Below are 16,443 nucleotides of genomic sequence, written 5' to 3'. Positions count from 1 at the left end.
AACATGAGGACAAGATCAGAGGCCCAATTGTATAGAGGAGTGACTGTCAGATTCAGGATGTGCTTATTCTGAGCCAAGGTGATTATGAACTTGTAACCACAGAAAAAACCCTTGGTGGGCTTTGAAGCACTGACTCCTGCCAGAACACTTGGTGGCAGTGGGGGGATGTCTGGTAAGCTTAGTAGCATGTGTATAGGTTCTTTTATTGTTTTAATATATTTTCTCTCTAATACTTTCACCTTAAGAATTAATGTGCTTGCTTAGGAAAAGCTGTGTGGTAACTTGTAACCTTGGGCGATTACTTGTAATTGTGGGCAATGTTTTTTAAAGCCTCTGATGAGAAAAACAAATCAGGCTTGCTTAGGCAGTCTGACTTGCTGGGAATTTCACAATATAGGCAGGGAACTCTGCAGCCTGGAAATACCCTAGTCAGGAGGTAGAGGGATGTATGCCCCCACCCAAGAGAGGTGACAACTGGGGAGCTGGACGTCTGAGCATGGGTGCCCTTGGTGGACCAAAGAGGGGTGAATACAGGTGTAGCTGTGACAAAGTGAGCAACATTGTATCCTGTCAGGTCTCTAATATTTAGTGTCACCACCATGATCCCTTGTTCACTTCATGTGTTATCAACTAAACATGTTGCTTTGGATTGTTTATTTACCAGTACAAGTGACATTACCAGGGCAGAAGATGGCAATGGTGCGCAGAAGGAAGGAAGCAAAGCATAAATCCCTATACCTCTGTTGCAAAATGTTCACTGCTTTCCCTCACAATGTCGATGCTTCACCATCTTCTTCGTGTGTGTGGCTCTCCACCATTCAATAAGTTGTTCCTCTTGCCAGGAGGTGATGGACCCCCCCACTCCCTCCAGTTCCCCAAATGTATCAGGAGGGTTCATTATGCTACTTATCCTTTCTTTACTGAGGCTTTCTTAGATTTAAACCAAAAATATTTCAAAAGTGTCAAACTTAAATATAAAATCTATATTGATATATTTACTGATATATTTCTATATTAAGAAACCTGTCTGAAATGGCTACTCAAACAAGCTACAGTAATTGATTACTTAATGAAGATGGTCTTTTAATAGAAGTGTATCCAAATTTTTATTATAACCAACATTTGGGGATATTTTGGGGTGCTTCTTAAGACAGGAGATTGCCTAATAAGGGTGGGTAGTCTTTGGTACGGATTTAATTATACAGTGTGTGATGGATTCACAGGTACATCGGTGGGTGGATTTATAGTGAGCAGCACATGGCTGTTGTTGCACCCAACCTAATCATGTTTGCAGTTGCTGGTTGCGGTCTGGGCTTTTCCCAGGGGCAATCAAGCCCCTTTTCCATAATGATACCATGTATAGTGTAACTTCTGTAATGCAGGGTACAGTACCTGGTGGGGTTGGAGGTGCTCCGGCTTTGAGCTGCAGTACACCTGGCTGTGACTGGGGGACTTTTGGCCCTGCAACACAGAGAAGGGAAGCAGTAGCACCAGAATGGGGGTGGGGGGCAAGGAGGCTATGGCCCTCCCACTTTTTGAAAGTGGACAGGCCTGATCCATCCTCCTCTTCCCCCTGAGGCCCCGCCTCCCAGCCAGGCTGGCAGTGGATGCCACACCATGGACTCTCCACCTGCCCAGGGTGGGGGGGAGTCAAGAGCAGCCCCCAGCCCGTCTCCCCACCTTGCAGCACCCCTGCCCCACACAGGGCAGGTGGAGGGTCCACAGCACAGCTCTTCGCGTGGCTCTTACCTGGACCCAGCTCCACCTGGGGGCCACAGCCTAGCCAGGGTAAGAGCCACACAGGCAGTTGTGGGGAGCTGTGCTGTGGACCCTCCACCTGCCCTGGGCATAGGGTTGCCAGGCTTCTGGTATTCGATCGGAACGCCTGGTCGAAAAGGGACCTTGGTGGCTCCAGTCAGTGCTGCTGACCGGGCTGTTAAAAGTCCAATTGGATGCGCAGCAGAGCTAAGGCAGGCTCCCTGCCTGATCTGGCTCCCTGCAGCTCCCAGAAGTGGCCGGCATGTCCCTGTGGCCCCTAACTGCAGGTGCAATCAGGGAAGCTCTTTGCACTGCCCCTGCCCCAAGCACAGCCTCCACAGCTCTCATTGGCCAGAAACCGCAGCCAATGGGAGCTGTGGGGGCAGCACGCCCCGCACAGGGTTGCCTGGCCATGCCTTCACCTAAGGGTTGGATATGGCGGTCACTTCTGGGAGCAACGCGGAGACAGGACAGGCAGGGAGCCTGCCTTACCTTGCTGCACCGCTGACCAGAAGCTGCCTGAGGTAAACATTGCCTGGCCAGAGCCTATCCCCCAACCTCCTGCCACAGGTCAGAACCCCCTCCTGCACCCAAACACCCTCCCAGAGCCCGCATCCCTTCATGCACCCCAATCCCACACCCTGAACCCCTCATTTCTGGCCCCACCCCAGAGCCCACAGCCCCAGCTGGAGCCCTCATCCCCATCCACATCCCAACACCTGTCCCAGTCTAGTGAAAGTGAGTGAGGGTGGGGGAGAGTGAGTGACAGAGGGAGGGGAGCTGGAGTGAGGGGGGGTAGGGCCTCAGAGAAGGGGCAGGACAGGGACAGGGCCCGCAGGGCGGGGACACGGGCTGGGGGCTGCTCTTGACCCCCTCACCCCAGGGTGGTAGCGGGTCTGTGGCACGGCTCCCCACTGCTCCCACCATGGCCAGGATGCTGCCTCCCAGCTGAAGCTGGATCCAGGTAAGAGCTGTGTGGGCAGCTGTGGGGAGCCGTGGACCCTCCTGCCCTGGATGGGGCCCCGTGGGTTAGGGACACAGGCCATGGGCTGCTTTTGACACCCCCGTCCTGGACAAGTGGGGAGTCCACAGCTCCTGGCCCACTCTGGCTTGGCCAGGGGCCCCCGGGCAGAAGAGGAGGGGTGAGGATGGGAGGCTCTGGCCCCTGCCTGCCCCCCCACTTTTGGGCAGGCTCTGCCACCCCTGCAGGGAATACAGGGTTAGCCCTACAGAGGTAGAGTACATGGGGCTCCATGCAGCCTCCATACCCTGAATTTCCTGCTGTCTGTGCTCTCTGTTGTCTTAGCTACTGCTTCTCCAGACACAGCAAACCATTAATTAAGCACATGACTGTAGGTTATTTGAGGGAGTTCTCTATCATAGTTGCATTTTTGGTTGGTTGTTTTTTGGGGGTGATTTTGGTTTCCCCCCATTACAAATACAAAGTGAGTTTTTTTGCCAGGCTCAGGCTGGAGTGTTAAAATGTTAAAAAGGTGAAATGTTTGGTGCTGGGGTGCTAGTGTGGTGGTGCTAAAAATGAAATGCTGTGGTGCATGCTGGAGGAGTGAATTGCCTGGGGGGTGGTGCTAAAAATGCTGGAGGGATGAAGCAGATGGGAGATTATATGGGAGAATGATGAAATGGCTGGAGGTGAAATGCCTAGAGAGGGTGCTAAACATGAAGTGTTGGTAGGTGGAATGCTGGGGGCAGGGGTGCTAGCAGGGTGAAATGCTTAGAAGAGGGTGCTAAAAATAAAATGCCAGGAATGGGACAGGGATTAGATTTAAATACTGGTATCTTGCTCTGTCCCCTTCACCCCTTTCTGGCTTTATGTATGCAAATTTCCAATCTACTGTTTTTTAGGGATGTTGGCAGGTATGCATTAGCCAGAGTGGTTCTGCCTGTAAAGTCACTCTCCAAGAATGACACAGTTAGTTCCATATATTCTGTCTCACTGATTCCATATCAAATGTTCTCAGCTTGCCAGTAAAAGGAGTTTTCTTTACCTAACTGCCAGCTCTGCAAGCTCAGCCTGGATTAACTCCAGCTTGTGCATCATTGCCAGTAATGAAGAGCAAGTAGGCCAAATTATGCCTTGAATGACAGCTGTGCAGCCCCATTGTCTACAAATTATGCCCTCTGGGACACCTTTGGAAACCAATGTAAGTCTAATGGGCCTGCACAGGTGTAGTTGAGGACATATGGATCTGAGGCTTGCAGAATCTTTATCACTAGTGGAAAGAACTCAGCTTGACTCTTTGGAGCACAGGGTAAGTTTGTGGGGCTTACATTTGGGGAGGGAGAGGAGGACTACTACTTTTTACTTGCCCAACTAGGAATATTTGAAATAGAAATCTGTGAAACATAGTGACTATGGAGCCACCCTAAGCCATTTTTCTAGAGTCACAATTTCTGAAATACTTTGTTTAAAAGGTGAAGATGGACTTAAGTTTACCTCTTGCCTGTGGATGAATTGCATCCACTTTCAAGGACTTGGAGGACTAAACATTTATATCTCAAAGCCCATAGAATAGGGGCAGTTGAGAAGGTGTCATGTAAAAGGTGGTAATGCACTCTGATGATGATGATGATGATGATAAAAAATTATGCACTGACATGCTTCACAATGAGCTGAAGTGTGAGCAGGGCTTAGTGAAATTTTCTGTGCATAAAATACCTCAATTGGGTTAATGTATTGTACTTTCTCAATTAGTTGTAATGAGATATACTTAACTATATTAGTGGAAACTTAATATAATTATTGGCTCTTGTATTGGAAAATGCATAGTAATTTGAAGTTGCTTTCAGCATTTAATGAGATTTCCTCTTTCATTCATTCAAATGTGCCCTTTGGCAGTAGGGCTCAGTACATGTTGAAATGTGTTGGTATGAAATACTTTCTTTTAAAAAAAAATGCTATGGGGGCCCCAAGCTGTGTCTCTCAATTGCCCCTGATTTTTAGGGACAAACTTTATTTGGTCTTTATTTTCTCCCTTTTTATCACAACATGTGGCCTGTCATAAATGATAATGCTGAATTTCTTCTCCTGCTGTCAAAATGTCACCTAACATATTTCTGAGGATGTCTCAGAAAATTATGTATGTGGTATATGAGAGCTCATGCTGGTTTTATACAGATTTAAAAAAACAAACAAAAAGCCAAAAGGCCACTGTGAATTTTTGTTGTGCAGAGTCATATACTTGGAATTTAATTGTGGTTTGTGAACAGGTCTTCTGACCTATTCCAGGCTGTTTAGCGACCCCTCAGATTAGAGCGCTATATTTTAGTAGCCACTAGCAAAAATATATTTATAGAAACACGTCACCTCTAACAAGTGCCTCATTTGATGAATAAAACTGAGGTCTTCTCTTTCTGGACTGCACTTCTTAGTGACCTTTGTCTTTTAGTGAAACTCCTGAAAGTAATTGTTTTTATGTTGTATAATATGACCCAAATATTGTATTTTTGTCAGCATGTCTAATAGGTTGCTCAATACCCTTGTTGTCTACAGGTCATTGGGCCCATTTGTGTTCAGTGATATACAGCATGAATGTTCATGGGTAGTTTGATACATCTCTAATAGAAAGTGAGTGAAATGGCACAAGTCTATTTGTGACCTTCTAGAAGTGCATCCCAGCAGAGGTGAATTGCACTTTAAGTCTGATCAATGGAAAGAGAAATTCTGGAGAAGCAAATGTTTAATTGCTGCAAATAAACTGCCAAGAGTTGGATAGTCATTTCCTATTAATTAACATTATAAAGCAGATTAAACTTTTGGATAAATTATTGGTCAAAGTGAAAGGTCACCACAAGCATTTTTTTAAAGGAAAACTTCTGAATAGTGTATTAGCCTATAGTTCTTTAGTTGCCTCTTCTCTGCCCTAAGTACAGAGCTCTCTGAATAAGTGACTCTGCTCAGGGCCTTTGCCTAAGAATATGTAGAAGAAATTAAAATATTTGATCATGGTAACAAGTAAAACTATATTGAAAATTGAACACTATGGATTCTTAGCAACTTAAAAGTGGATAAATTCGTTTTTAAAAGCTTATAATTCAATCTGTGACTTCATGAAGAAAAAGTAATCTTGAGATAAGTGTTCTCCAGTCAATAAAATTTACATAATAGTAACCTGAAAGGGCAAAAAGGGTGGGATTCAAGAGTAAGGAAACAAACTATAAAAAGGTACCCCTAAGCAAGGGGAAAGTAATTTTTCCTCTTTGAACGCGTCATTTTGGATCTACCTGTCCAGAGCTCATTCAGGATCAGGGCCTTTCTTTCCAGCATGCATGTGGAAGCTTTGTATTGTGATTAGAACACAGGTCTTTCCAGCTATTCCAAGGAGTCTGTGTGTCTATAAGCAAACTAACTAACCTCTTTGTGCCTCAGTGTCCTCCTCTATAAAAATAGATGCAACACATACATCACCTACCTGTTCTGGTGCTTAATGATAGTAGAATACTTTTAGGTCCTCAGATGAAAGGCACTGTGGAAGTACAAAGTACTGTTAAAGATTTCTCATCAGTAATACTTTGATTGTGCTCTACTGCCCTGTAAAAATAAATATGGAGTTTTCAGTGCTTATGGTGCAGCAAGCTTTTGGTTTTAGTATCAATGTCTTTATTGGAAGAGTGACTCGATGGACGTGTGTGTGTGTGTGTGTGTGTGTGTAAATATATGGATGGAGTGGTGGCTTTTTTTTTAATTTAAAAAAGCAAGTTTTGGTGTCTCACTTTAATTTGCCTGCCTTAGGTTAAATGGTAACTGACAACTGGGTGTCAGAGATTGTAACATTGAGAAAACTGTCTAATGGGCAGTTCTGTGGCTGGGCTGATGCAAACTGAATGCTGATGTTTTCCTTTTATGAGAAATAAGGATGGGTGGGCAGGAAGGAAAGTGCAGTAGGAAAACCATAATTCAAAAGCTGCACTGAGAATGCCAGACAACACTTAAGGGACAAAATGACCAGCTTTTATAAATAAGTGTTTAGAGCACAACTTTCCCTATTAAAATGTCTCAGATGTTTAGAGATCAAATAATAACAGTTTACTTTAAAATGCCTCATTTCCATGTTGTCAGCTCTTTCCAATGGCCTCATGGTCAGATTTGTCCTTGGATGTATACCCTGTAGTTCTAAATGTGTTTGCACTTTGATTTCAATCCCTTTTTAAAATGAATTTCTCTTCTTAAACTCAGGGCTGCCCAGAGGATTCAGGGGGCCTGGGGCAAAGCAATTTTGGGGGCCCCTTCCATTAAAAAAAGTTGCAATACTATAGAACACTGTATTCTCATGGGCCCCCCTGTGGGGCCCAGGGCCCGGGGCAAATTGCCTCACTCCCCCCCCCCCCCCCGGGCAGCCCTGCTTAAACTAGGTCTTTTTTATTTTTACCCAATGATGACTTGATTAATTATGCCAGAGTACATTGTAAGGTTTATATCTTGCTATGGACAGGCCAATGTTCGCTAAATTAGTCTTGCGGGTATTTGTATTAGGACTTTAAAAAAACCTGAAAACAGAAGTTGAACCAGGGATTTGGCAGTCTATTTTCTGTTGCAGTCCTAAATTTAATCTCCTATTGTATGAAGCTAGTATTCATTAGAAATCTGTGTACTGTATGCTTGACAATACATAAAGATTGTCTGTCAATAAAGTACAGACAGAAAGTGAATAGCACAATTACTTGACAATGTACAAGTAGAAGGTGAAACTGATTAAAAGTTCCAGGACCAGGGATGAAATCCTGCTCCTGTTGACTCCAGTGAGGCAAGATTTCACCCCAGGACAGGTGCCAGTGGCAATGCTGAGACCCTTATGAGAAGCAGGTGGGAGGGAGATGGCTAACAACTGCACATCCAGTTTCTGAGGGAGACAAAAATTGCCAGGGAGTGCTAGGAAAAAAGTATAGCAGTGGGGATAGAAAAGAAGTAACAGGATATAAATCACCTTTTGCAATTCAAAGGATTAAACAGTTTGGAGATAAGAATCCTTGAATGGATCATGGATAGCAGAATCAGGAAAGCTACAGATGGAAGATGTAGAGATAAGCAGTTCAACTTTAGGAGTGAAGCGTCTCACTGACCTGCAGTAAAACATGAAGGAACAAATTTACAGCACCTGCCATATCACTTGCTTAAATAAGGTTCCAAGGCATGTACATCAGTTCACTGCTTGGGTCACTGCCTAATGCTTAGTGGAAAAACAAGAGTACTAATGTAATGTTAATTCTTTTTGTTTCTGGATACTGATTTTGATCCAGGGGCCCTTACTTTCACATACACAAAACCACATGATCATTAAATAAATGTCAGAATTTTTTTCTCTCCCACCCCCCTTTTATTTTTATTTTTATTTTACAAGGCAGTTTGGTTGGCCACATGCTGGGTCTCTTCACCCATTGCAGCACTTAGTCAGAATGCTGTGGCAGAAAGATTGGGCTAATGAATTTATTTTCATCATGTTCGAACATCTACCTCATGGCTTTGTGCCTGACAAGTTGGAATTAAAATAAAATAAAAAATAAGCACATTGCAGCTCAGCAGGAGCAATCTTGCAAAGTTACAGCTGAATGCAAGAATTACATATTAGGAGATTTTTAGGTCAGGGTAATCAAGCTGTAGGGTTTCTTTTTTTTTAAAGCCTCTTGTCTTTAATGAAAGATGGTATTCCTGCCATTTTACAGACATCCTAAGAGTTATCAGCAAATAGCACGAAAATTGGCAAACCTGACCAACAGGTGTATATGTGTGTGTTTGAGTGCACCAGGCTGCAATGCTAAGGACCACATTTTCCAAGTCTGCATGTGAGGCAAAGCTGGAAGGTGGTCTAGTCAGCTCACTAATCTGGGCACGAGCCTGGTTGTGATGAGGAGTTAAGGGTGTATTAAGTGAAAGGCATTATAAAAGTCAGGCTCTGGGTGGATATTGCAAGTTGTAGAATGCAGGGTCAGCTCCAGGCACCAGCCCAGCGAGCTTGGGGCGGCCAACAGTGAGGGGCGGCAAGTCCAGGTCTTCGGTGGCAATTCTCTGGGAGCGAAGGACCAGCTGCCAAACTGCCGCCGAAGACTGAAGCGGCAGTGGTAGAGCTGCAGATCGCGATCATGGCTGGGGTTTTTTTTTTTTTTTTCTTTTTCCCTGCTTGGGGCAGCAAAACCCCTGGAGCCAGCCCTTGTAGAATGTGCAGGAGATAAATGAGTTGGCTCAGTTAGTTTCTTTAATTCCCTTTTCCATATACCCAATGTCCTAAGTATAAGGCCTTCCTTTCTCACCTAGGTTACATGATGGTGGCAGAAGGGATCTGACTCAAGTGTCAAATTTTTCAGCTCATTAGACGTTTTGAAGTGGGTTGTGTTGGGAAAGAGAGGGCAGGGACTGGAGAGCAGGAGTGGCCTCTCATAGACTTTTCTTCATTCCAAACAAGCCATGAGAACCTGCTGCCAGATGCCCCAGTGCTGAATGTTTCTACTGCAGTTCAAGATTTGCCAAATGTTCTTCCTCCTACAAGTTGGTAACTGGATGGCCCAGTCTTCTACAAACTAGCACTGCAAGCTAAGAGCCTGCAGCTGCAGCAAAGCTGTCAGGTGCTTCAGTGTCTGTAGCGGGATCAGCTGCCTAGCAGCATGTTGGCTAAGCTAGCTGGTGATGGTGATTAATGTTTACTTACATGGCAGCAGTGCCCAGGGCCGGCTCCAGACCCCAGCACACCAAGCGTGCGCTTGGGGCAGCATTTTGCCGGCAGGCGGGTCCGGCGGACCCTTCCGCAGTCATACCTGCGGGACGTCCCCGGAGCCGCAGGGCCAGCGGACCTCCCACAGGCATGACTGCGGAGGGTTCGCTGGTCCCGCGGCTCGGGTGGACCTCCCGCAGGCATGACTGCTTGGGGCGGCCAAATTCCTAGAGCCGCCCCTGGCAGTGCCTAATGATCTCAACCATATTTGGACCATGTTGTTGTTTTAGGCACTGTACACACATGAAATAAATGACAGTTGCTGCCCCAAAGAACTTAGTCTAAAAGACCAAAGTTAAAATGAGTTGATTGCAGAGTGTTTTGTGGTCCTGATGGCATTTTATTGGAGAAAAATCAGATCCTAGGTGAAGTTTGCATGTGCTAGGTGGCACAGCCTTGCCCTTGGTTTCAGGGCAATGACTTGGTCTTGCACAGGAGCAATGCACAAGACAAGCAATTAGTGCCCAATTCATATAGTTGTTGCTAAGCAACAAACAGATTTGGCCTTTTTATGCATAGGTTTAAAATCTGATTCTTTTATTTGAAAGGTTTTCTTCTAATGAAAGAGAGAGAAAGGGGAGGACTCTTACCTTTCACCTTTGCTGTAAGCTGATCCATTCCTGTAGCAACCCAGAGTTACTGACTCTGACTTTTGGGGATAAAAGTTGGGAAACTGAGTCAAAAGTCCACCCAATTTAGGCTTAATCAATTTTGCCTTTATACAATTTCAGACAGAATAATTCTCACATATAGTGTCTGGACATGCATTGAAGACAGACCAATAATAGACAAGACAGAATTGATAAATGGGCCCTAGTTACCATATTCTGGGGCATCAGGAAGTTCTTTCACCTTCCGTGATGATTGTTGCCTTCTCTGATCACTGATCTGGTCCTTTGGTCCCATTCTTCAGTTTCTGGTCCAGAGTTTCTTCAGTCTGGGCCAACAGTCACTGGGTCTTTTATACATTTCTCCACTACAGATTACTTCACCTTTATCCAATTTGGCTTTTAGCACATCATCACTTTGGATTTTAGATAACCTGTACATCAGTGGGTCTCAGGCTTTTTTTTTTGGTACTGGTGACCCCTTTCACATCACAAGCCTCTGAGTGAGACCCCCCCCTAATAAATTAAACACCCTTTTAATATTTAACACAATTATAAATGCTGGAGGCAAAGCGGGGTTTCGGGTGGAGGTTGACAACTTGCGACCCCCCCATGTAATAACCTCGTGACCCCCTGAGGGGTCCTGACCCCCAGTTTGAGAGCCCCTGTTGTACATTATGCATGCACAAGCTTCAGTTACCCAACTTCTGTCTTTTTCCAGCTTGGTTTTGCAGTTTCTGTGTCATGTCATTTTATGTCAACCTGCCCTGGCTCTTCCCAGAAAAAGGGCAGTGGGTACATATCTTTACATGTAATGATATTTACCGTACTTATTTTTTCGAACACCTGTTATCTTTGTTCTGTCATCAATAACATTTTAAGCAGATTAGCAATTCCATGCAAAAGAAGAATTGGCAAAACCACATTTAGGCCAGCAAGGATTTGGCCTAAGTGTTACCTCATCTGTACTCATTCAATATACTTTGTTACAAATAATTGAAATATAGCTAAGAAGGCTTTTAATTATACCATTTATCAGTCCTTCATTTATATTTCAAGGTTATAAGTCAGTATATGTGTATTATCCCCTTCTACCCTTTAATCTGTTGGGGGCGAGGGGAATTATAGAAGACATTCTTTAAGGTCAACATTTCTTATATTAAAACATGTTTTTTTATTTATTTGTGTTTGAATTATTACAAAGAAGCTTAATTAGAATTTTTCCCATGCCTGCATTTTGAGGGATGCCTCAGTTTTAGGGTCTCGATATTTAGTTGCTTTTAATGGTACCCCAACACCGGCCATCACTTCTTTACAAGGTGAGGGGTGGTAATGGAACAACACTTTTGTGTGCTTAACTGTGTAAACTTAAAGTCAGCAAATGTGAGGATTAAGTTTGAACATACAACCTTTATTATTTAACCACTTCATCTTTTCTTAAATGTGCACATGTAAAAAAATGCTGTGTGCATTCTTGAACTACAATTTAAGTGCTCATTGCATTGTTAAAGTCAAGGCAATTTGTTTGAAAACAAGCAAACGCACAAGTCCTCAGTTATGACAGTGTGTCACATTTCTTTCAGATATACTTGGATTTCAAGTTCTTTGGGACAGGACTGTCTTTTTGTTCTGTGGTTGTACAACACCTAAAACAATGAAGTGGGGATCTTGGGTGCTATGGTAATACAAGTAGTAAATAATATATTTCTAACTTCAACAGTGTTGTTAGTAGCTACCGGTGTGGTGCTCTGCTCTTGTTCGATAAGTCGGCTGCGTGCGTGTTCCCTCTGTGTGCTGCCCCGGCTCTGCGCAGATAGCTGACACAGCAAACCCCAAGAGAACCCCCAAAGACCACAGACTCTAGTAAGGTACGAAGGAACCCGATCTAGGTTTATTGTCACACGAAGCACAGTAATAGTTTCTTATAGACTCTACAGGACATGCAACGAATTTGTGTCCCCCTGGCAATGGACACAGCTCAGTTGGTGTTGGGACTTTCCAATGCCCCCTAGGCTGGACAAAGATGCGCACTCTGGGACCTACTTTTATACAGTTACAGGACAGATTACTCATCCCTGCTGATGTATTGAGGTACAGCCTCTTGGCTCATTAGGGTGCTGTCTCCCCTTTGATCATGTTGTTCCAAACATACAGATCTAGCCATCATGCTGTCCTGTCTTTAAGATGCACCTGCCTGTTCCTTGTTATGTCTGTGAAGTGTCCTGACATCATCTTGGCACAAGTTCCTCTTCTCACCACTTCTGTGAGTGAGGTCTGCCTCTGGCTTACAGCCCAGCTTTTGCTTAGCAATGCCTGGAAGTACTTTGGTTCAGGCTTTAGGCCTCAGACTAGGCCTCTGACACAAGAGTTTATGTTTCAGGGCCTCATCTTACTACAAGCAGTTTTTGTCATAGCCTGCTCTTTAAAAAAGTGTGGGTAGAACATCTTTCAAAAATGAATGTGTTTTTGTTTCCACCCCCAATGAATTCAGATGGCTGGAAGGATTTTGTTTAAGCTTTCTGGAAAAAAATTATTTTAGATCAGAAACAAAGCATGGAAAACTTCATCAGAAATATGATTATGTGAAAATGGCAGGGGGGTTATAGTGGAAACCAGCTTGCAATCACATTCATACTAAGTGTGTATGCATATCCATATTTGTTGGACACTTTAAAATATTTATGAATTGATTTCTCTTCCCCCATTGTTCGTAATGTTTTCTAAAAAGCCTGAAATGAAATAAAAAACAAGACATTTTTCTCTTAACTGGTACCAGCAAATAGGTCTGTGTAGCCTGAGAGATGAAAGGCTTGTTGCCTATCTATTTTCCTTTCAGTGTTTGGCATTTTACCCATAGTCATTATCTGATCTGAGAGGCAACATCTGTATTCTATCCATACTTGAATTAAAAAATTGGGGGGAATAAACATAGGAGATTAGGCAAAATTGAACTCTTTCATGAAATTTTGTAACAGAGGAAACTTTTCAGGCATGTATGTGAATAATTTCTGGAGAGCCATAAAATGTCTTCCAGGCTTAACATTTGGCATAGAATCATAGGAATGTAGGGCTGGAAAGGACCTCTAGGAGTCAAGTCTGGCCCCCTGCACTAACGCAGGATCAAGTAACCCTAGACCATCACTGAACATAAGAATGGCCATACTGGGTCAGACCAAAGGTCCATCTAGCTCAGTATCCTGTCTATCGACAGTGGCCAATGCCATGTGCCCCAGAGGGAGCGAACCCAACAGGCAATGATCAAGTGATGTCTCTCCTGCCATCTATCTCCACCCTCTGACAAACAGAGGCTAGGGACACCCTTCCTTACCAATCCTGGCTAATAGCCATTAATGGACTTAGAACTAGATAAATTCATGGAGGTTCTTTTAAATGCTGTTATAGTCCTAGCCTTCACAACCTCCTCAGGCAAGGAGTTCCACAAGTTGACTGTGTGCTGTGTGAAGAAGAACTTCCTTGTATTTATTTTAAACCTGCTGCCCATTAATTTCATTTGGTGGCCCCTAGTTCTTGTATTATGGGAACAAGTAAATAATTTTTCCTTATTTACTTTCTCTACATCACTCATGATTTCATATTACTCTATCATATCCCCCCCTAGTTTCCTCTTTTCCAAGCTGAAAAGTCCTAGCCTCTTTAATCTCTCCTCATATGGGACCTGTTCCAAACCTTTAATCATTTTAGTTGCCCTTCTCTGAACCTTTTGTCATGCCAGTATATCTTTTTTGAGATGCGATGACCACATCTGTACGCAGTATTCAAGATGTGGGCGTACCATCGATTTATACAAGGGCAATAAGATACTCTCCATCTTATTTTCTATCCCCTTTTTAATGATTCCTAACATCCTGGTTGCTTTTTTGACTGCCGCTGCACACTGCGTGAATGTCTTCAGACTCCAAGATGACTCCAACGAATCAGGAAAAAGATCTTGAAGTGAAATTAGCCCCCATCAAATTGTATGTATAGTTGGGGTTATTTCTTCCAATGTGCATTACTTTACATTTATCCACATTAAATTTCATTTGCCATTTTGTTGCCCAATCACTTAGTTTCGTGCGATCTTTTTGAAGTTCTTCCGTCTGCTTTGGTCTTAACTATCTTGAGCAATTTAGTATCATCTGCAAACTTGGCCACCTCACTTTTTATCCCTTTCTCCAGATCATTTATGAATAAGTTGAATAGGATTGGTCCTAGGACTGATCCTTGAGGGACACCACTAGTTACCCCTCTCCATTCTGAGAATTTACCATTTATTCCTACCCTTTGTTCCCTGTCTTTTAACCAGTTCTCAATCCATGAAAGGACCTTCCCTCTTATCCCATGGCAACTTAATTTACGTAAGAGCCTTTGGTGAGGGACCTTGTCAAATGCTTTCTGGAACTCTAAGTACATTATGTCCACTGGATCCCCCTTGTCCACATGTTTGGCCCCTTCAAAGAACTCTAATAGATTAAGACACGATTTCCCTTTACAGAAACCATGTTGACTTTTGCCCAACAATTTATGTTCTTCTATGTGTCTTACAATTTTATTCTTTACTAGTGTTTCAACTAACTTGCCTGGTACTGATGTTAGACTTACTGGTCTGTAATTGCTGGGATCACCTCTAGAGCCTTTTTAAAATATTGGCGTTACATTAGCTATCTTCCAGTCATTGGGTACAGAAGCCGATTTAAAGGACAGGTTACAAACCATAGTTAATAGTTCCGCAACTTCACATTTGAGTTTTGTGGCCTGGTCTACACTGGGGAGGGGGGGGGTGTCGATGTAAGATATGCAACTTCAGCTACGGGAATAGCGTCGCTGAAGTTGCATAACTTATTTCGATTTACCTCCCATCCTCACGGCATGGAATCAATGGCCACAGCTCCCCCGTCGACTCCGTTTCCACCGCTCGCCCTGGTGGAGTTCCAGAGTCAACGGGGAGCACGTTCGGTGATCGCTATCCTCCGATCTGGTGGGTAGTCTGGACGTACCCTTTCAGAACTCTTGGGTGAATGCTATCTGGTCCTGGTAACTTGTTACTGTTAAGTTTATCAATTAATTCCAAAATCTCCTCTAGTGACACCTCAGTCTGTGACAGTTCTTCAGATTTGTCACCTACAAAAGCCAGCTCAGCTTTGGGACTCTCCCGAACATCCTCAGCCATGAAGACTGAAGCAAAGAATCCATTTAGTTTCTCCGCAATGACTTTATCGTCTTTAAGCGCTCCTTTTGTATCTTGATCATCCAGGTGCCCCCTGGTTGTTTAGCAGGCTTCCAGCTTCTGATGTACTTAAAAAAACATTTTACTAGCTTTTGAGTTTTTGACTAGCCGTTCTTCAGACTCCTCTTTGGCTTTTCTTATTACATTTTTACATTTAATTAGGCAGTGTTTATGTTCCTTTCTATTTACCTCACTAGGACTTGACTTCCACTTTTTAAAGGATGCCTTTTTATCTCTCACTGCTTTTTTTACATGATGGTTAAGCCATGGTGGCTCTTTTTTAGATCTTTTACTGTGGTTTTTAATTTGGGGTATACATTTAAGTTGATCCTCTATTATGGTGTCTTTTTTGAAAAGCGTCCATGCAGCTTGCAGGAATTTCACTTGAGTCGCTGTACCTCTTAATTTCTGTTTAACCCCCTCATTTTTTGCATAGTTCCCCTTTTTTAAATTAAATGCCATAGTGTTGGGCTGTTGAGGTGTTCTTCACACCACTGGGATGTTAAATGTTATATTATGGTCAAAAAGAGAGAGACCCACACCCAAAATAGCCAGTAGTTCATTGCTTAGGGAACTCATCTTGTATGTGGAATTCCCTGCTTTGCGTGATTCACCTGGGTCTTGCACATCCCTGGGCTATTCTGGAATGGGCCTCTCTATCTGACCAGAAATTCCATTGTGAGCTGAGAAACCTTCCCTACAAGATGTTCATAGAAACCAATATGTTTCTGTGAAAACTTGTTTGACAGATTAGCATTTTCTGACACAATGTTTAATATAAAATTCCCAACCAGTTCTAGTGCTGGTCTACAAAAGCTAATCTTTGATCTGCAATAGGACAGGGAGGGACATGAGTGGCATAATCTCAGCTGCAGAATCATAGCAAAATGGCTCATCTCCTGTTCTGGTGGCAGTTTACTAACCTCAAACTAACAAAAAAAATGTGAAGTTATTGAAAATAGAGAGAGACTTAACCATAATAATGTGAAAGTTATTGCAGAAGGAGAGGGAAAAGGGTGATGTTTTAAAGTAGTTGAAATATTTTTCACAGCACCCTGGAAGAGCCAGAAAATTTCTTTTAAGATTAATTGAGTACATAAAGCCCTGTTTTTTTGCACCTTCATCCCTC

At 43.4% G+C, this 16,443-nt stretch overlaps 1 long non-coding RNA gene across 1 annotated transcript in view; it reads left to right on the top strand.

Moving 5' to 3' along the window:
* The first annotated feature begins 3,925 nt into the window (after positions 1-3,925).
* LOC123364051 overlaps positions 3,926-16,443 on the top strand; it is an 80,204-nt gene continuing 67,686 nt past the window's right edge. Inside the window, exon 1 of the long non-coding RNA XR_006576977.1 lies at positions 3,926-4,028. This is a non-coding gene — a long non-coding RNA (uncharacterized LOC123364051). The remainder of the gene's footprint in view (positions 4,029-16,443) is intronic.

The sequence above is a fragment of the Mauremys mutica genome, chromosome 2 (assembly GCF_020497125.1).
Source record: "Mauremys mutica isolate MM-2020 ecotype Southern chromosome 2, ASM2049712v1, whole genome shotgun sequence".
NCBI classification, from domain to species: domain Eukaryota; kingdom Metazoa; phylum Chordata; order Testudines; family Geoemydidae; genus Mauremys; species Mauremys mutica.
The sequence above is the reverse complement of the archived record's forward strand: the minus strand, read 5'-3'. Positions and strand labels throughout refer to the sequence as shown.